At 43.9% G+C, this 20685-nt stretch overlaps 1 protein-coding gene and 1 pseudogene across 2 annotated transcripts in view; both read right to left on the bottom strand.

The window, feature by feature from the left end:
* The window catches only part of PTPRM (protein tyrosine phosphatase receptor type M), a 720054-nt gene that overhangs the window by 495880 nt on the left and 203489 nt on the right, over positions 1–20685 (bottom strand). The window lies entirely within an intron of this gene.
* Positions 3829–5020, bottom strand: LOC130830957 (microtubule-associated protein RP/EB family member 1-like; annotated as a pseudogene).

The raw sequence follows: 20685 nt of genomic DNA, 5'->3' as shown, positions 1-20685 counted from the left end.
GGCTGGTGACCATCAGGCCTCCACCGATGGGGCTGTGTGTGTGCCTCCAGGGGGACCGGTGAAGCCCCTGTGCAGACTGACACCACCCTGCGGAAATGCAGGGCCAACACTACCCTTCGGGACACTGAGAAATCCCACCTCCTCTAGGGGCTTATTCTGAAAACAGTGATAAGGAGAAGGTCTTCTTTGTGTTTCACTAGCATTTCTCTAAATTCTAGATGGAGACAGCGTGAGAAGGCACGTGTACCAGGCTGTCCCCGTACTGCACAGGGGCTGTTTAGCTCCAAAGGATCCAGGCCCTGGAAAGTGCTCCACGCTGGCTACTAAGGCATAGCCTTGCCAGGGCCACAGAGCCAGACTAGGGTCCCAGGGGAGCGGTGAGCACTACCAGAGGCTGAGCTGCTCCTCACCTGCGCTGACATCAGTCCTGGTCGGAAACGCCGAAGTGGGAGTTGGAGCAGGGTTCCAGAACTTCTCTGCCTGCCTAGAGTCAACAGTCTCCTCTGTCTGGCTGGGAGGAGGCAGGTCTACTTGGCAGGGGGTGGGGGGCTCCAGGCATGGGAGGGTGGCAGGCTGGAGCCAGCAGAGGCCCCAGGGGTAGGTCCTGCCCTGCTGTAGGATCTCCAGGCTGCACATCCCTGCACTGGAGCTGAAACCCTGGCAAAATCAGGTTGCAGACGCCAGCCTGGTCTCTGTCCGGTCTAGGATCCACGAGAAGGGCCTGACTGATGCTCGGGACACAGCAGCAAAAGGGAAAGCACTTTCCCTGTCCCACTGGCCATGGTGGCACTGGCAGCAGAGGTCACCAGTGGAGGATCAGGAGCCTGGCAACACGCCAACACTGGAGTTGTTGGAGGGAGGAGGCATGGCTCCCAGGGAAGGAGCTCTCAGGCCTGGGGAAGCCTTGCAGGGGCCAGTTTCCAGCAGGAAACCTGGGGGCTCTGTCAACCTAATTTCCTCTACATTCAAAATCAGTGTCTGTTGCAGACAGATTCTAAGTGTTCTTTCCCCAGAATCATGCAAAAATAAAAGCAAAATGATTTCACAGTGTCGGGTGAGTAGCTTTCTTGGGTGACTGTCCCAAGAAGCAGAGAGGTCCCACTCTAAAAGGATTGCCTTTGATTTCCTGGTGATACCGACTGTCAGCTGTGGGCTGGAACAGCCAGAATCCAGCTAATCCACTTTCCTCCGACCAGGACCTGCACCAGTCGGGCTCGGGCAGCAAGAGGGAAACAGATCACCTGGAAACCCATCCCCTGTCTCCCCAGCTCCAGGGAGAAGTACTACTAGGGAAGGACCCTGCCTGTACCCGTGGCACAGCATCAGGACCAGGGAGGATGTGGCTGGTCTGGGGGCTTGAGAGGCCAATGGACTTACCAAGGAGTCCTTTAGAGACCCTACCCATTTCTTTCCAGGAAGATCCCACAGTCTCACCCCAGTTTAAGGTACAGCACAGGTATAAATTTGCCATGGACTTCATCACCAGAGCTGGCGACTCCTTGGAGTATTAATTTTTCACAAATTGCCACTTGACCATGACCCTCTACTTTACAAAACCCTTCCATGGCTCCCGGCTGCCTCTGCTTCCCTCTCCCTCCCTGCCCACTCCCTCCTCCAACCCCCACCCCCACCCAAGGGAACACCCCACAAGTATCAAACCCCTGGAAATCCCTCAGTCATATTACCCCTACTTTACCACACTGACCGTCTAGGCAACGTTGATATTCTTTCCTCAAATCACTGCCCACATCTCATCTCTCCTGAGAAACTTCCTCAACCTTAGCCGTAAGCTGATTTAAAACTTTCGCCCCTGGGTCTTCCTTTCCCCTGCACTGTACTCCCTGGGAGTTTCCGTGTGTCACTATCAGAACATGAGTTCCCCATGGGCAGGAGCCCTGCTCACTCCCACATCCTAGCACGGAGGTCGGCAACGACACACGTGCATTCCGGCATCCTCTCCATCCATAGCAATAAGATGGGTAGGTTACCGCTGAAGAAGTCCATGGACTAAGCATTCACTCACAGGCAGAGGAAGTACTTCACAGACATTTAATTTTGACCACAGCTCTGTGGGTAGGGTTTATTATTTCCATGTTGGGGTGCAGAAACCTGGGACAGAGAGGTAGGGAACTGCCCCCAAGATAGCAGAGCTACTAAGAACAAGCCAGGATTCAGATGTGCTTAAGACAATTCTCTATTTACTCCTTCCAAGAATCCGCTATGTGCCAGGGTCTGTGGTAGATACAAGGATGAATAAAACGCCCAAGTCCAAAGGGTGAAGGGAAGATATATTAGGATGCCAGTAAGTGTCACAGAGGCCAGGATGTCAGTCTGTACCTGGGAGGACAAGCCACAAAGAAGGGAGGGATTAATTTCACCTTAGGATGGAGTCACAGCTGCTCTTGAATGACTGACTGAATGTGGTTAGATAAATTTCAAAGCTCTTATGGAGAAGCAATAATACCCAAGTCTAGCCAAAGAAATAAATAATGCTTTGTTTACTCTCTGAGCTACTTTTCACCCCAAGTCTCTTAAAAAACAAACAAACAAACAAACAAACCCTCAGCTAGTTTAGAAGAAGCAGTGTAGTTGTCTGGAATCATATTCCCTAGAAATTGTTACATCTTTCTCTGACAATGTTCATTAAAAGCTCCCTCCAAAGCTCCGCCAAGACAAAACCAAACTAATTTCACCCCGGGGAAAGGAGCAAATAATTGGTAAAATCCCTAGGCCAGTCTGAGCCGTGAGCGTGAGGTTAAGAACAGACACCGTTTTCCGCACGGACCATCTGCATAGCGGAGCCTTCCTTTCTGGCATGAAGCCTTTTTCACCCTTAAGGACTGGATAGGGAGGGCCGTAGCCTCAGTCCCAACTGGGCTCCCTGTAACTCATTCCAAGCAAAGACCAGCAATGAGATTAACGCTGCCCAGAGGCATGCATGACAGCTGCTGGGACCGGTGCCCAAATTCCACGACTTCTGAGAATCACATGGTACAAAGACAAGTCCAATTTTACAATGTGACCCCAATTATCCTACCGGAGATGGTTCTATCCATCATGCTGGTACAGGAAAACAGGATGGCCAAAGTGCAGGTTTACATCATTTCACAGAGTAGATATGACCAACAGCAGAGAAATCTTTTTGTAAACGGAATCATTTAAAATTCTTCACAAAGCTAGGGATCCTTTTGTTATAATAAAAGCCATATCTTATATTTTATCCATTGTGCAAGTTTAGGCTTATAGAGTGGTCAATTGCCAATTACTAAAAGAGAGAAGGAGGAGGACAAAAAAAATAGCCCAAAATGGTATCTAATGCTCTTGTATATATCCACTCCCAGGCAAAAGTGCATTGTCTCTGAAGCTCACAAAACTTCAAATAAATTATATACAGAAGTCATATGTCATTATGTTTGTATCAATTTATTTCACATAATACATACATATTTTAGGGGTCACCACTGTGTGTTTCCTTCATGTCAAATTTACCTGATTATCAGTGTAATCTATTGATCTGGTCTTATTTTGGCAATAAATAATTATCATCCACAGGTAACTAACTAGAAAAAATAAAAGACCCTCTTTTCACAAAGAGATGCATTTCCAATAAAATATCAGTAATTATGCTGAAATGTTATCTATTAGTCCTTTATCTATTTATATTGTTTGGATCGTGTGCTACTGATACTTGCAGTGAAAACTCAATCAAGAAGCATTTGATTTTTATTTATTTTTTATTTTTATTTTTTAAATACTCTTAAGGCATTTATTTATTTATTAAAACGTTCTCTGCCAAGATTTCACATTAGCTTAAAATTCGATTCCGTCTTTACATCTCTCTACTGAGGTCTCCACCTTCTCCAGCCATCCGTGCTACCAGCATCCACAAAGTAAGCCCCATGGTCAGCCTCTTTGTTCCCTGGGTGAACCAACTAGATGTTAATACTGCTCTGCTACAAGGTAAAAGCTCCTAACTCAAACTTATTGGAAAAGGAGTGAAACTTCTGCAAAGGGCACTTTAAGAAGAGGTACTTTTTGCTTATGAAAAGAAACCAGTGAGTCCTCTAAGAATAATAAAAGGGAATATTTTACAGTTAAGCACATGATTTGGAGTGAAGAATTTGGATGTTGCTTGGCGGGTCCAGGCTGTTCATACTCTTCTTGTTCCTCCTGAGGGCCCCCTTCATCAGGTATCACAAAGCCTTCATCTGTGGCATAGAGAATGTCCACAATCCTCTGCAATACGGGGCTGTTTTCCCCCTCGTTCTCCTGGCAAATCAATTCAATGTTCCTTAGCTTTCCATAGGAGAAATCTCTCTCTTTCTCCAAGTCTTCAGCGGTACGTTTCAATACGTTGACCTGCTGCATCCATTGGGCTGCTTCATCATCCCCGTTCCCCACACCAGGATTCTTCCGCGCCACACCTGGGCCAGCCTCAGGGGTTGCAGTGGTTCTGGGTGTTGCAATGGGCCTCTGCGGAGCTGCACTGCTAGAGCTGAGAGGTTTCTTCGGTTTGTTCAGAGCTGGAGCAACAAGGGAGGGGGCCACTGCAGTTTCTTGACCTTGTCTGGCAGCTACAGGGTCATCGTCTTTCCCATCATACGTTGCATCAAAAAACTTCTTGAACCACTGAACGAATTCAAAATTGTCCTGAAACTTTGCTTTTACTAATTTGTCCACAGGAATTTGTCAACACCCATCCTCTTAAAACCTGCTTGTAGTATTTTGAAGTTCTGGATGTACTCATGTTCTAGCTTAGCCTGGAATTTCACTTTCTTCAAGGCAATGGAGCCAGGGAACAGCATGTCCATAAACTGACAATAGGCAGCCCCTGAGCACAACTGTTCAAGCTTTGTCAGATTCAACTGCAGAGACTCATTGATCCAGGCCAGCATGTCATGTCGACTGAGGTTATCGCTGGTGACCGACGTTGAGTACACGTTCACTGCCATCTTCGGCTCTCGGCTGGACCGCGTCCGCTGCCCGTACCCGGCTCCGGTTCCGTCTTCAGCTCTTTCAAACCGCCTGACCCCGCCCGCCTGCCCGCGTGATGACCTCACACGTACCCCCCCCCCCCGCCCCTTACGCGCAGACGTCGCATTTGATTTTTAAACATCAAACTTTAGGGTCATGAGAAATTTTTTAGAGTATTAATTTAATTTACATGTTAATTTTAGATGTAGATAAAATAGGATGATGCATGAATGTGTTAAAGAAGCACATTCTTTATGACATTAGAAAATATCAGAAAATGGGGAAAGTGGGATGGAAATATGACATCAATAAGAAAGAGGAATAATGTAAAATCTCTCAATGTTAAAAAGAACTTTTTCATGATTTAAAATGGAAATAATGGGCCTCAAACTATGATGGTATTTAGATTCCAGGTATATTTATATTATTATTGATTTTGCTATATTATTATTTATAGAATAATTATTCATTTTATATCAAAATGTCCATATTTACAATTTATTAAGAATTATTCCTTTACACACACTGCAACTTGTGATGAAAAACTTTGCATTCAATTTACATGTGCATGAGGGGACCACATTACTGTCTAAAAAAATTCTAGTTTGAAGACAACTGGCCTGAAGGGTCTCTATGTCTACTGTCTATGCCACGTCAACTCTGAGACTCCAGTTTCTAAGGACTAGTGCATCAGATAAATATTCCTTAACCAACAACACCACTTTCTCTCCTCTGACAGTGGCATTTTCTAAAGGCAATGCTAGTCCAGTTACAGACTCTGAAAAAATCTGAAAAACACTGGGAATTCCCTGGATGTCCAGTGGTTAGGACTCTGCGATTCCACTGTAGGGGGCACAGGTTCAATCCCTGGCTGGGGAATTAAGATCCCACAAACCACATGGTGAGACCAAAAAATAAAAATAAAAATCTGAAAAACACTGCAGAGGGAAATCTGCTTGCCACAAAGATGGAGTAAAATAGGCCAGATTTACCATCCCACAAGGAACAAATAAAATACAGACAAAATATAAGAAACAACAGTTTACAAGACACTGGATTCCAGGGAATGAGAGACAGTGAGCCTTGAAAAATGGGTAACAAAAGAAGTGAACCCTACATTCACCCCAGTTACTCCCTTGTGAGAGTCTCCAGGCTGAACGCAGGCAGGGGGCATTCAGGGAGCCCAACACATTCCCTGGGTTGAAGGGACAGTCAGAAAGAATTTGGAAAGGCCAAGGTGGTTGGAGTTTGCAGGACAGAGCCCTGGAGAGAGGCGATCTTCACAGAGAGCGAGCTCTGGAGACCCACAGACATTCCCCTTAGTGCTCCGCTGGATATGCATCCGCACATGAGGAAATCACCCAAGTCTGCAGCAATAAAAGTTAAGCAAAAAGTTTTAACGTATATCTAATATGAATTTTGAAAGAAAAAACTAATAAAGTAACAGAAGAGACCAAAGACATAATAGAAGAAAAATGTGCAGAGTTGACAGCATATATTCTCAGGGGAGAGGACCCAGGAAGTTCCAAGCAGGAGGAAGGGAACAAGAGCCCACATCTGGATAAGAAGCTCCTTGGTGCCGGGCCCTCTGTCTTAAACTAAACACTTGGGAGTTCCTTGGTGGATACCAAAAATGTTGCAATTAAATGATACTCACTACTTAAACTCCAGCATGGAAGGAAAGCCAGACATGAATGACTAATTCTCTCTTTGAAAAACAGACTTACCGGCTACTGAATCCAAGCTTCTGCTCTGTCAGTCTTAATGAAGTTTGCACTGCAAATGTGCTCTTGAGATCACAACACACGAATGCGCACCTTCTGATCCTTAGGGTCACATCCATGCTCATTCTCTTCTCATGTCTCTCTGCGCCCTCCACCCAACTCCTCAATCCCTCCTACTTTCATTTCCGTGCAAAAGCTTAGTGACCTGGCCTTGGCATCTCTTTATCTTGTGGGGAAATCGCATAAGAGATCGTCTGGAAGGGAAACCTCACCAAAGCGGGTATAATCTGCCATTGCATGCAAGTTATGGGGGGTCATTCATCAGCATGATGTCTCATAGAAAGACATGGCTCGAACGCTGTCAGCTGCGTTCTACGTGAACAGCACACATGAGCTGGGTCAGGTTTTAGCAAACCTCTCTCTGCTTCAGTCTAACCTCAGACTGACAAGTTCCATGTGCACCTCTGTGCTCCTGCTGTCATTTCACACCCCTCCACACACTGTGCAGTGGTACCCAGTGTTCACTCTTCAAAGAGCTAGACCATCTAGGCCCAGTTGCTCCTTCACAAGCAGGTGAACTTGGAACAAGTATCGCTATAAAAGAAAAAAAAAAAAAAGCTTTCCAAGTCTCAGCTTTCAATATTCACTGGTGAAGTTGGCAACTGGATATTTTAAATTCCGGACTGATTACACAGCTCCCCCATTCTGCTTTGCAGAGTTTTATTTTCAGACTTGCCACGAGAATCTATCACATTCTTCCTCCTAAGGGAAGAGAAAGAGCCCACCTTTTGATAAATAGCTGCAGGAGATTCCAGGGGCAGATCTAGCCCCTCCTGCACTAAAGCCAGGGAGCTTAAGATCTGAAAGGCTCACTTCCCACTGCAAAGATCGTTCTTCACCCTCATCCCCCAAATCTTAATGGGGCGGCCGCTAGGTACCTCAACTGGAAAGAGAAAAGCGGCTTATGAGAAAGGCTCCCGCTTATAGAAGGGGAGAGATAAAAGGAAGAGCAAGAACAGCACACAATGGGCTTAAAAGAACCTACAGCCTCATTAAAATAATAAAAACGAATGTGAAAAGTCACTTGCAAAGCTGAAATTAGGGAAAAAGCAAGCCTTAAGGAAAGTGAAGGATGGCCGTAGAGGAGCTGGGATTCCGGGAATAAGTGTCCATCACTCAGTGGTGTCTCATTTACCCAACAATGTTATCACAGAGACCGGGTTGCTAATGAAAACATATTAACCTGAAACTGGGTTTAATTCATTTTTGTCTTGATTAGGAATCACTGGGAAGGGCCTTGATGGACAGGAACTAGCATAAAAAGATTTCAGAGCCAGAGGTCATGTTCACTGCAACGCTATATGCCAGAACTTCATCTTCTAAAAAGTAATCCCAGATATTACTCTATCTGGGCTCTCTCATCTACAGAGACTGCCATGTAAGCAGATAGGTTAGGGGTCTCTGGAGAAAGAGAACCAGGAATGTCTTTCTTGACATAAGAGAAGCCATTTTGAACTAAACCATTTTGTGATCTAAGCTTGGCCACAATGCTTGCCTTTGAGTAGGTCTCAGTAAACAATGATCTTATGGGAGGGAATGCAGAAACTAGGTAGAAGCAGACAAGAAACAACAGTGCAGCCTTGGGGCAGGTCCTAGTTCCTCAAGAGATACACATAATATTATACCTTTGAGTTCTGTGGGAACGGAGGACCCTACCCACGTGGAGGATGGAATGATGATATTGACCCTCCTGACTTAACTTGGACTCTGTGGACCTTTGCCCAGGCCTCCTCATGAACATGCACATGCCCTTAGCTTAGAACTTCCCCAATTTTTCTGTTCAGGGACACATTGCTTTGGGAAATATTCCTAATGTTCTCCTTACTTGCTGCAAGTAATAAGTTCTCCCTTCTCCTAATCTTTGTCTTTTGCTGTGTCTTTTGGCTTAACACCCACCAAGAGGTGAACCCAGTTTTTGTAGAATCACCCCCCAAAACCTGGCTATACGAATTCTTTCAAGTGTCCAGAATACAGACTATAACTGGGGGACAGTTCCTTGGTATCTGCCCCGCTGGTGTCACGGCACCACAGGAAAGCCAGCCCCTGGGCCCCCGACCTCAGCTCTCAGCCCCCGTATGGCGGCCTGGGCCTGGCCACAGCCACGGCACAGACATCACGGCTTTTGAATTGGCACGGCATCCCACTCGAGACCAGTGCAACCTGGGGCTGTGTGATCAGGACAAACAGCTTCCGCTGCAGGGGGACGGGGCACAGGGAGACTTCTCCTGTACTTGGAAGGAGGCTGGCTGTGATGGAAATCAGCTCAGGGCTTGCCGGCCCAGCCTGTGACACAGGATAGGTCGCTCTTGCCTCTTCCCTGCAGAAATGTTCATGTAACCTGGTTGATGTTTGCATATTTTTTCCTATAGGACTGTTTTCCAGAGGCATGCTGGCTGCCGAAACTGCAAACTGATTTGTGGCAATTTTGGCCCAATATTGATTGAAAAAAATTGCTGAGCAGAGGCAGACTTAAACAAGGATTCAATTGTTCAGAAAAAGAAAATGTAAACCGTGGATAAGTATTGATTTTTATTCATTGAAAATACAGTTAAATTCCTATCTTCATTGAAAATAACAAAGTATGAAAAGTATTGAAAAACAGAGTGGGCTTTGGTAAAAACCTAGGCATTTCAAATAGGAAAAAAAGTTGCTAAGGAAAATCAACCCTCTGATTGAAGCCTATTTCATATAAGATAGACTTGACAAGTACAATGCCTTCTACTAAGGGATGTATTTTAGAAATTTTGCTAAAATCGGTCCACAGCTTTAATGTCCCCCACCAAACTCCAGAGACAGTACCTTCCAAGTATCTGTTCAAACTGCAATCTCTCCCTCCCTCCCTGTCCCCCCACCCTGCCGCGCGTGCGCGCGCGCACACACACACACACACACACACACACACACTGCTAAGTAGGTGTCTTTCAGGCAAATAAGGCACTCGGTTCACACTATTTCTAGCACCTCTAAAGCTTTATGAGTCAAGTGCAAATGTATACAGCCCACTGCTTAAAAGACTTTGCCCAAGAAATTCATTTGAAAGCAGGTTATCTAGAGATTATAATGAATGTTCTTAGGGAAACTGTGTATGTCAGGTACTTTGCATCCCCGGGTAATTCACGAGTCAGTTGCCCACCACGTAGCCCAGGGATAGCGCTATAATGCATGTGCCACTAACCTGATTACCAGGTGATGATGCCGCCAGGGCAAGTGCCTTGCATTTGGGGGACCCAGCTCCATCCGTACTCCAACCCCAGCTTGCCACAGGGCAGTCCTCGAGGCCCAGAGAAGCAGGGACCAGAGCCGGGGGTGGGGATAAAAAGGGGATTGGGGGGCCTTTAGCTCCTGTAGATCCCGAAAAGTAGGTATTTCTGATTCTAGGTCCTTCTCCAGTTGCCTTTTTTATCCCCGCTTTCAGACTCCACCTGCCTCCTATTTGAACTTCCTATTATTCCAAAGTCGCCATGTCCTGCAGACACTCTGGACCACTGACTTTCTCTGGACAGCTCGATGCTGAGAATGTTCACTTGCCCCCGAAGCAAGAGGCACCCTCGAGGTTCTGGGAGGGATGAGTCTCTACTATCCTCAGGCTGTCTCCCTCTTTGTCTCCCACCTGCATTCTCCCTCCACCCCCACCTCACCCCTGCCCCACCTAAATCACACTTCGGGCTTTAGTAAAACTTACCTTCACTGCAAAATTAACATGTGCCCAGGTCATCCGGAGCATTTAATCAAAACAGGGCTGGTGGGGTGGGGGGAGTATGGCAGGGACAGTGGTGGTGGACAGGAGTTGAGAACTCAGTCCAGGGGCTGTGGACACAAGGACAGGTTCTCGGGGACAAAGGGTGGGCAGTGGCTGCAGCGAGGATGGAGTAGCTGCAGACTCAGATGCCCCCACTCCAGGCACCCTGCCCCGGCCCAGGACGGGGGACACTGGGGCCGAGAGCAGCTGTCCAGAGGCGGGAGTGCTTCGGGGGAGCCTGTTTACCCTTCCAAGCTCTCTTCCTGTATTAACTCTCTGGACCCTAGTGAAGAGGTAACTTACAGATGGGATCAGGGCCCAGAGATGCCGAGGTAACTGTGGGTGCCCCAGAGCGGGAACTTGAACCCAGACCCTCTTTAGAGCTGGCTTCTCCCCCACCTCCTCCTAGAGGCCTCCCAGGGAAGACCCGGTGATTCCAGGAGGATGCAGTCAGGGAAAGCCAGACTCTGGGGCCTGAGACACTTCCTTCACCTCCTTAAGCCCCACGGTCCTTCACTGCCCAGCGTGGGTCATGATTACAGAGAATTAAATGTGCGGGAAAACAATACCACATCAGACTTAGAGCAGGCACTCTAACAATAACTGGCCTCCATTATTATTATTATATTATTATTAATCATCATCTGAGCATCTCAGAATTGTTTCCATTTCTTCCAACCAGAAAACTACTATAAATCAGAGGTGAATATGTCTCTACTCAGTTCATACTCACTTTTTTTTTTCAGACTTTTTTTTCCCACCACAGACCTTGGACAGATAAACATTTTTAATTAATTAATTTATTTATTTATTGGTCGTGCCATGCAGCATGTAGGATCCTAGTTCCCCGACCAGGGATCAAACCCATGTGCCCTGCAGTGGAAGCTTGGAGTCTTAACCACTGGACCACTAGGGAAGCCCCATATATTCACTTTTAATATCAAAGAATATTAGAGACAGTTATGACATAATACTAACAAAGCTAATAAAATATTTTTCATTCAAAGACATTCCTCATTTCTCATATTTAGAGTTTAACTGCCTGTCCAACTGATGAAAAACCTGCAGCAGAATCAGCTGAGATCATTTGCTATAGCAGATGTAATTTCAACAATGCAACCTCTGTCCTTTGTGAAACAGGAAGATTGAACACAGCAGGAAAAGAATCTCAAGTATGTCACCAAATTCAGGCCCATCTTCTACTTTGAATCTAATGAAGAATTAAAAATTACACAACTCTCTACTTTAAACTTCATAGAGTTCCCTTGAAAAGTACACGCTACATTTTCTCCATGCGGTTAGGTTCACCCGTTTAAGTGAAGTAGACACAGATTTTGCCCAGGAATTGCTGCCCAGACTGTCCCAGTGAGAAGACCTATTTCCCCACTGGTAGCAAGCTGCCTCTTTGTGGGTCAGGGATGGTGGTCTCCCAGGCCCGCATGCCCACCCCTGCTTCTCTCTGCTTGGGAACCACTTCATGACACAGCTCTAACTCTTCAAGGGAGTGTGGGAAGACATTAAGAGAGAACGTTAAATTCCACTCTGTCGAGTTTGTTGCTGCTTCACAGATCTGATGAAAGAGAGATGAAGAAAGAAATACTGGCAAATGGGAGCTTTGGGAAATGCCTTTGACACATTCACTCAAGCTCCCCCCAACCCCCTCGACATATAAGACTCCAGTACGTTACAAATGTGCAGGGGACACTGGGACACAGGAAAACATGTCTTTTCCTGGGACAGTTGGAAAGATTTACTGCTTTATTTTTAAAGTTAGAAAAGAATGTTAAGAACCTGAGACAAAAAATTAAAAGGCTATGTCTGCACCTCTAGAGTAATGAATTATTCGAGGCAAGACATGTACCCATGGAACAAATAGTAAACTTGTGGGGAGCCAACCCAGGCTGAGTCAAATGTGAAAATAAAGTCAAAAATTACATATAGTCAAATATTTATACCTATTTCCTCAAACACATAAAACCAGGCAAAATCAATGACCAAAGTTTCAGCAGATTAGGCGGTACTTATTTTTCACTTCTCAACATGGTGCTGCAATTTTTGGTCATCTGGGGGGCTTCCTGGGTGTTAAAAATCACAAAAATAACTAAGATTACAACAAGAAAGAAGACATTCAAGCAACCACTTTTTAAACACAGATAACTTTGCTTTTCAGGTGCCTTTTCAATATTTAAGTAAGATGTTAATCACACATTCTTGATAGTAGAATACCTAAAATGGGAGCAGGGGATGGACAGATATGTATGTGGGTCAGTAGCAAACAAGCTTTTTAAAAACCTACAGGTATCAGGTGTTGTGTGTGTGTGTGTTTGTTTTTTAGGAGGTTTTTTTTTTTTTTTTGTAATTTAAGGCAATAAAGTGTCAAAGGACTGCCTAATAGCCTGAATTTTAATAAACCTTAGTCAAGTTAACTTACAAGAAGTCTAATTTTTCCCGTTTCCCATTTTTGCCGTCAACATCCCAGAAGCAGGATATAAAGAAACCATCTTTCCTAAAGGAGATATTTCAGCAGATAGCTTTTTAAAAAAATCTACTCTGGGGAAGGAGGGATAACTACTATATATAAAATAGATAACCAATAAGGACCTACTGTATAGCACAGGGAACTATAGTCAATATTTTGTAATCACCTATAAGGCAGCTGAAACTAACACAACATTGTAAAACAACTATACTTCAATTTTTTTTTTTAAAACCTTCCCTATGTCAGCACTACAAGAAAAACAATGATATCACCAACAATTTCATCTTTGAAAACTGGAGTACGTGAAGAAACGTGAACCCTTGGAAGCAGACCCAGGTTTATCAAAGGAGAAAATGCTGGGAATACAGGAAGAAAATTGCCTGTCTCATGAAGGGCATGCAAGACTCTCCAAAGGACCACCCAGGGACCTAAGAGGAGTCAGAACACCTGTCGCTGTCACCAATGGAGGGGGAAAGAGATGTGGACAATAAACACCTGCAGAGAACACTGCAGTCAGGAAAAAAAGGAAAAGAAAAGCAAGTGTGGTCCCCCAGAAAGCAGCCTTGATCCACATAGGCTATCTCCTTCCATCCCTGGAACAGTTCTAGGTACCAGGTCATCACCAACATGGCAGCCCTGTTCCTCATGAACCAGGATCATAACCTCACCTCTGCAGACACAGGTAAGAAAAATAAGCTCATCTAAATTGAAAGCAAAGGAGCAAAATGATGAAGCCTGGAGTTCTGAACATGTGACTATCGGATGCCCCAAGTCCACTAAAAAGGGGAAAACAAAGAAGAATGAGGATCCCCAGCATCACCCTCCATCAGCAGCGCAGGTACAGCCCAGCTCTGCATAAACCAACCCCTCAACGGCCTCAGATCCATCTTTCGGTACCTGAATCCTTTCTTTGCTGTGTTTGGTCCACTCATGAAGCAATATGTTGGGTATTTTGAAACATTTAATGGCTCTATGTTTATTTCTAGGTTCTCCTTCCTCAAATTAGTTGTACATTATGTGTAATGTCCTCATTGTGCCCTGCAGATTGCACTCCTCTGACTTTCATCATCTATAATTGATGAGTTTGATCTTGTTGTGACTGTCGACTGTACCTCACGACAGTGGATTTTCAGATGTGTTTGTAATTTTCGTCTGTGAGCTCACCATAATCCAGAATCTTTTCTTCGCATGGAGATCCCACAAGTGTCTTAGGTCATGGAGGCATCCCCAGTGAGGTCCTTTGGGTACACTGATTTGCAGACCAAACCTGACATTAGTTTCTGAAGTGGGAGCTCCCACACACTGCAAATTTAGCTCCTCACACATGAAATGGCAGGTGCTAGAGTCCAAGCTCCAGTATGGTTTAAGTTAATTTTTCCAGTGGGACTTCCACGCCCAAATCTAAGCCCATTTCCAGGGAGGTCTGCAGCCTTAGCCTAAAACCCCAGACCCTAAAGCACAAGTCTGCTCAAATCCTCCCTTTTGTCCTTCACCGCTGTGGCCTCCTTCTTCATTCCTGCCACCTGAAGAGCTCCCTTTCTTGGTTCTGAGCTTGAGTTTTTGATGTATAGTTGACCCTTTAACAAGGACAGGTTTGAATTGCGTGGGTCCCCTTACAGGCGGATGGTTTTCAATAGAAAATTCTACAGTACTACAGGACCCACGGTTGGTTGAGTGCTTGGAGATGGAACCACGGGCACAGAGGGGCTGCGATCCAGAGGCCCAACTATAAGTTACACAAGGATTTTCAGCTGAGTGGAGGGTTAGCACCCCGACCCCTGCACGGTTCAAGGGTCAACTGCATTTGTCTAGCCTTCATTTGATTTAGGATCGCAGGGGCTACCCACGTCAACGGGTTCTGCCATCTTAAAGAAAAGACAAGCTTCTCACCTAACCTCAAAACTCTCTTTTATCATCTTCATACTAAATTTACTGAGCACCAACCTTTTATAAGTATTAGTACTCGGATCTGTACATAATTTACCCAATAAACATAAACCATGCTTTCTGCTCTCCAAGAACTTACAGTCCACACTGAACAAGAAGACAGGTGCCCATACTTATACCCAAAGAAAACTATAATTTGAAAAGATAAGTGTACCCCAATGTTCACAGCAGCACTATTTACAATAGCCAAGACATGGAAGCAACCTAAGTGTCCACCGACAGATGAATGAATAAAGATGTGGTATATATACAGAATGTAATATTACTCAGCCATAAAAAAGAATTTAAAAAAAATGAAATTGCCATTTGCAGCAACATGAATGAACCTAGAGATTATCATACTAAGTGACGTAAGTTAGACAGAGAACAAATATCATATTGTATCGCTTACATGTGGAATCTAAAAACTGATGCAGATGAAATTATTTATGAAACAGAAATAGACTCACAGACATAGAAAACAAACTTATGGTTACCAAAGGGGAAGTGGGGGACGGATAAATTAGGAGTTTTGGATTGATATATACACACTAGTCTATATAAAATAGATTAACCACAAGCACAGAGAACTATACTCAATATCTTGTAATAACATACAATGGAAAAGAACCTAAAAAACATGCGTGTGTGTGTGTGTGTGTGTGTGTACCCCTGAATCATGTTGCTGTACACCTGAAACAAAACACAACATTGTAAATCAACTGTATTACAATAAAAATTTTTAAAAAAGACAGATGCCCATGGAACAAATAAGTATCACCAAATAATGCACAAGGGCTAAGAAGTTCAGAAAAGTTGCTTGTAACCTGATGCCAAGAGGGGGGTGTGGGTTATAAGCTCAACTCTCAAAACCCTTTGGACTTTAATAGTGTTTTAGAAAGTTTCTATCTCAATCATACTGAGATTGAAGTGAAAGAGATTTAGACAAAAGCATAGCAGGTTATTGTAGAGGTTCAGAAAATCTAAGAAACTGAACAGGTCGGTAGCAATCATTCTGTAAACAAATGGGGAGAAACTGCGTGGGAAGAAATGAGGAACCATGGTGACTTCTGAACAGAGGGCGTGAGCACAACAGAGAAATGAAGATGATGAGGTCAGTTTCAGAGATGCTAGGTTTACAAAACAAGCATTATCAAGAGTTAAATGTTAAAGACGAAGCTGGGAACGTGGAAGGAGCAAAGGTGTCAGATTAAGAGCTGTGTTTCTGAGAGTCACCTTCAGAGAAACGTGGGTGAAGGCTGCACCGGGAATGGCAGCGCATCCAAAGAGAGGATGGTAAAGCCGGGGAGAGAGTGACTTCAAGTGTCTCTGTCACTTTCACAGAAATAAAACCAATCAGAGAAATAACCACACTCTAACATATTTTCCATTTGCTCAACAGAAAATTGTGCCCTTAAAAGAGTAGAGATGCCCCATTTACAAACGTTAAAGCACAAATGGCAGAAATGCTGGGAGCAGGATGTCATTACATACTCAATGTATAAAGAACATGGAATTATCCTAAAGCACATCTGTATTTAAATGAAGATAATATGACTGAAAAGGATTTACTGGAAGTGAGATTAAATCTGCTGACAGAGACTGAAAGAGACAGTCAGTTGCTTAAGGGGAGAAAGTGATCTAAAATAAAAGCATGATTTTATTTCATTTTTATAGGAAGTTTAATTAAATATTTCCCTTTTCAAAGTCAGGCAAATGATATCAATTACCAAAAGCCTGTGTGCTGATTTTAAAGGGTAAGTTTGCAGAACATAGGCATGTACATCTTAAGATTTCAAATCTAGGTCCATCTGTAGAAGGCAATCCGAGACTAGCAATAACAGATTTCAGATCTACAAGGATGGTAATCTAGGACAAAGAAATTTAGACAATGTACCCATCTGAGCTGGTTTAATTGAAATTTGGTTACAAAGCTCCTCACAACTCTTAAAACATATGGTTACTTTCAGAAGCAAGCTTTCAAAATATCATTGCCTAAAAATCAGAACAGACAACTATTTCTCTGACCTTCCCTATTCATGTATCACATGTTCCTGGCCACAGAGATGGGTTCAGGGATGAGCATGGGACTCAATTCCAGGACTTGCACTTGAACTCCTGGTCCCCTGCTTGGTGGTGGGATGACCGTGCAATAGGGTTACAACCTAGAGCTCCTGTAGGACATATTGATAGATGACAAAGCCAACCAGGAGAGAAAAGGGATGGTATTAGTTGAGCCCCTGGACCCAGGATGCCTGAAAGATTACCCTTGCAATTTTCACTTACATAAACCAACAAATCCTCCTGTGTAGTTTCGGTCCATGTTTGATGGGTATTGGCTAGATGGAAGAGTCCACATCTAAACACTGATCAATATTTTGAATAGCCTGCCACCGAATTCTTTTCAGCATTGCATTTTTTTGGTGCTCTCCCTACATACAGGACGATTCATTTTTTTATTACTATTTCACATTTCAGATTAAGTTCTGATAATTTAAATTAGCAAGCTTCAATTCACAGTCAATGAAGGAGGCACAGTTAAGAGGCTCCAAGTGCAGGCGGAGGAAGTTTCCAATAACCCAGATCTAATTATTTCTTTTTAATCTACCCCTCCACCCCATTTTCCTTAGGATGAAATTTAGTCACGTTTTGCTATTTGCTTCTCTTGCTATTTGCTCCTGCATGGTCTAAGCTTTCAGCCATTTTGAATTTTTTTCCACCTTTCGATTATGCTATATTATTTCTCTTCCATGGTGGGCAGAGTAAAGCCCTCCCCCATCCCCAATGATGTCCATGTCGTAATCCCCAGACTCTGTGACTATGATTAGTTGTATGGAAAAGGGGAAACTAAGATTGCAGAGGGAATTACAGTTTCTAATCAGCTGACACGGAGATGGGGAGATTGCCCTGGATTATCAGGCGGGCCCAATGTCATCACAAAGAGTCCTTACAAGTGGCAGAGGGAGGCAAGAGGTCAGAGGTAGAGACAGGAAGAAGCTAGGCTACTGGCTTTGCAGAGGGATGAAGGAACCACAAGCCAAGGAGAGCCGGTGGCCTTTAGAAGCTGGAAAAAGCAATGAAATGGATTCTCTCCTAGAGCCTCCAGAAGGAATGTGGTCCTACTGACACCTTGATTTCATCCCAGCAAGATCTGTTTGGGGACTTCTGACCTCTAGGACTGTAAGATAGTTTTTCTTATTTTCAGCCATGAAATTTGTGGTCCTTTAGTACAGCAACAACAGGGAACTAATGTATGTATCTAGGACAGTCTTCCTTCCCCCATCCTCTCACCATAAATCCTTACCATCCTTCAGCTCTCAGATTAGACATCACTGCTTCTCTGAAGCTTTGTATGAGCATCTGATGTTGGGTACCCTCCTTCTGTGCTTCCACAGCACCCTGTGTTCCCAGCATTGCTCTTCTATAATTCTGCCACTATAAATTGGAATTACCTCTATTCTTGCCTATATTCCTCAATAAATTGTAACTTCCCTGAGTTTGTTTACTGTTGAATATGCACTACCTAGCAGATACATAATAGTTTTTCAATAATTATTTCAGTGAATGAACGGCATAATCAATGAATGAATCAATGAATCAATAAAGAGATGTAGTACTCTCTGTAGAACTCAAATAGACCAGCTGTCTTATTACAGGCAGAACTCAAGTGACTAGGAGGCTGGGTTCAAAAGTGACACCAATGTTGATCAAGTGCTTGGATTTATCTACGTCTTTACAAACTGCAATACAGATGAAATACTGTCCACTTGTGATAGTATCAGTGGGCTGTCACACAGAAATAACAGAAAATGGGAAAAAGGTAACCAGGGTAAGATGTCCAAGGAGAGTCCTCAGGACACAGGGGCCAGCAAATGCAGCTGAACAGCTGCCTCAAGCTGGGAAAGATAGACGAACGCCTCAGAGAAGGGAGACGGGAGAAAGCACAAGCTCTTCTGGTTAAAGGCTGCCAGGCTTATGAGAAGGAAAGGAATAGGATATTCTTAAATATGAGTTCTCTACAGCACTCCCCAGGGCAGTACCATTAGCCACTCGTGGCTATGTAAATTTAAATTTAAATTAATTAAAATTAAAAGTTTAGTTCCCCAGTTGCACTGACCAGATTTCAAGTGATTGTTAGCCACAGGTGGCCAGTGGCTACCACACCAGACAGCACAGACATAAAATGTTTCCACCACCAGAGGAAGTTCTACTGGGTGGCACCGTAATATAACAGATTTGGTATATGCTTGGGGCTCAATGCCTACTGAGTGTGACTGCTAGCAACCAGGGAGGGGGGAGTTTAATGCTGTCCATGTTGGATTTATATAGCTTCTCATCATATTAATAATATGCACAATTAATTTTAAGGGCTTGGGGTAAGAGGGACAACTTTATTGGTCAGGCTCTAGCTAGACTCATATTTGCAAGATGCCCGAATCCAAGTATCCCACACTCCTTTTAAGGTCTGGGGTGGGGTAGATCATCTCACACCCACAGATATATTCACAGAAGGTATGTTCCCCAGTCACAGGTGAGGACAGCTATGGGGGAGTCTCAGTAAAATCAAGTGATTTCAGCAGTGAATAATGAAGGTGTTTTGCAATCTTTCCTTTTAAAATCAGCAACAAGATAAGGATGGTATGTATATAGAAAATACAAAAGAACCTACAAAAAAAACTCTTAGAGTTAGCAAGTGAATTTAAGAAGGTAGGTAGATACAAAGTTAACACACAAAAGAGGAATATATTTCTACGTACCCGTGACAAAGAATTTTTGAATATAACATTATTATAGCACTAAAAAATATCAAGTATGGGACTTCCCTGGTGGTGCAGTGGTTAAGAACCCACCTGCCAATGCAGGGGACACGGGTTTGATCCCTAATCCAGGAAGATCCCACATGGCACGGAGCAACTAAGCCCCTGTTCCACAACTACCAAGCCTGCGCGCTAGAGCCCGTGCTCGGCAACAAGAGAAGCCACTGCAAGGAGAAGCCCGCGCAGCGCAGCGAAGAGTAGCTCCTGCTTGCCACAATTAGAGGAAGACTGCACCCAGCAACAAAGACCCAAAGCAGCCAACAAATTAATTAATTAAAAAAAATAAACAACACAAAAAAAATCAGGTGCCCTAAACCAAAGCTGCTCTAGGCCTCTCTAAGTTATATTCTAAAATTTCACTGAGCAAGACTAGAGAAGATCTAAAAACATGGAGTTATCATCATGTTCACTGATTAAAAGTCAAGATATATTGAAGATACTAAATCTCTCCCAAATTGATCTATATAGATTCAAGACAATCCCAACCAAAATCTCAGCAGGTATTTTTGCAGACCTTGACAAGCTGGTTTTGAAATATGAGTGGAAACGTCCTAAAACTTGGAAAAGGACAAGGTGGGACTTGTTCTAGCAGATATGAAAACATAATACATATATAAACGTTGTGGTCAAGACTACTGGTGCAGGAATGGACAACCTGACCAGTGCAACAGAACAGAGAGTCCAGATTCATAGTTACATATATGTATATGGTCATGTCTTTACGTAGATTTATGACAAAGGTGGCACAGCAGGAAAGAGAAGAGAATCTTTTAAAAAAAGGTGTTGGGGAAATCAGGTTTCAGTATTGGAAGTTAGTAATAAGGAAAGAAGGAAAGGAAGGAGAAAGGAAGGGAGAAGAAAACAGAATGTGGCCTTTCCATCATGCACAGAAATAAAGTCTAAGTTGCTTAAACAACAAAGTAGAGAGGAAAATACGTAATGGTTCCATAAGAAAATACAGAAGAA

The sequence above is a fragment of the Hippopotamus amphibius genome, chromosome 11, assembly GCF_030028045.1.
Source record: "Hippopotamus amphibius kiboko isolate mHipAmp2 chromosome 11, mHipAmp2.hap2, whole genome shotgun sequence".
Classification (NCBI taxonomy): domain Eukaryota; kingdom Metazoa; phylum Chordata; class Mammalia; order Artiodactyla; family Hippopotamidae; genus Hippopotamus; species Hippopotamus amphibius.
Note: the sequence above shows the minus strand (reverse complement) of the source record. Positions and strands in the feature narration are given on the sequence as shown.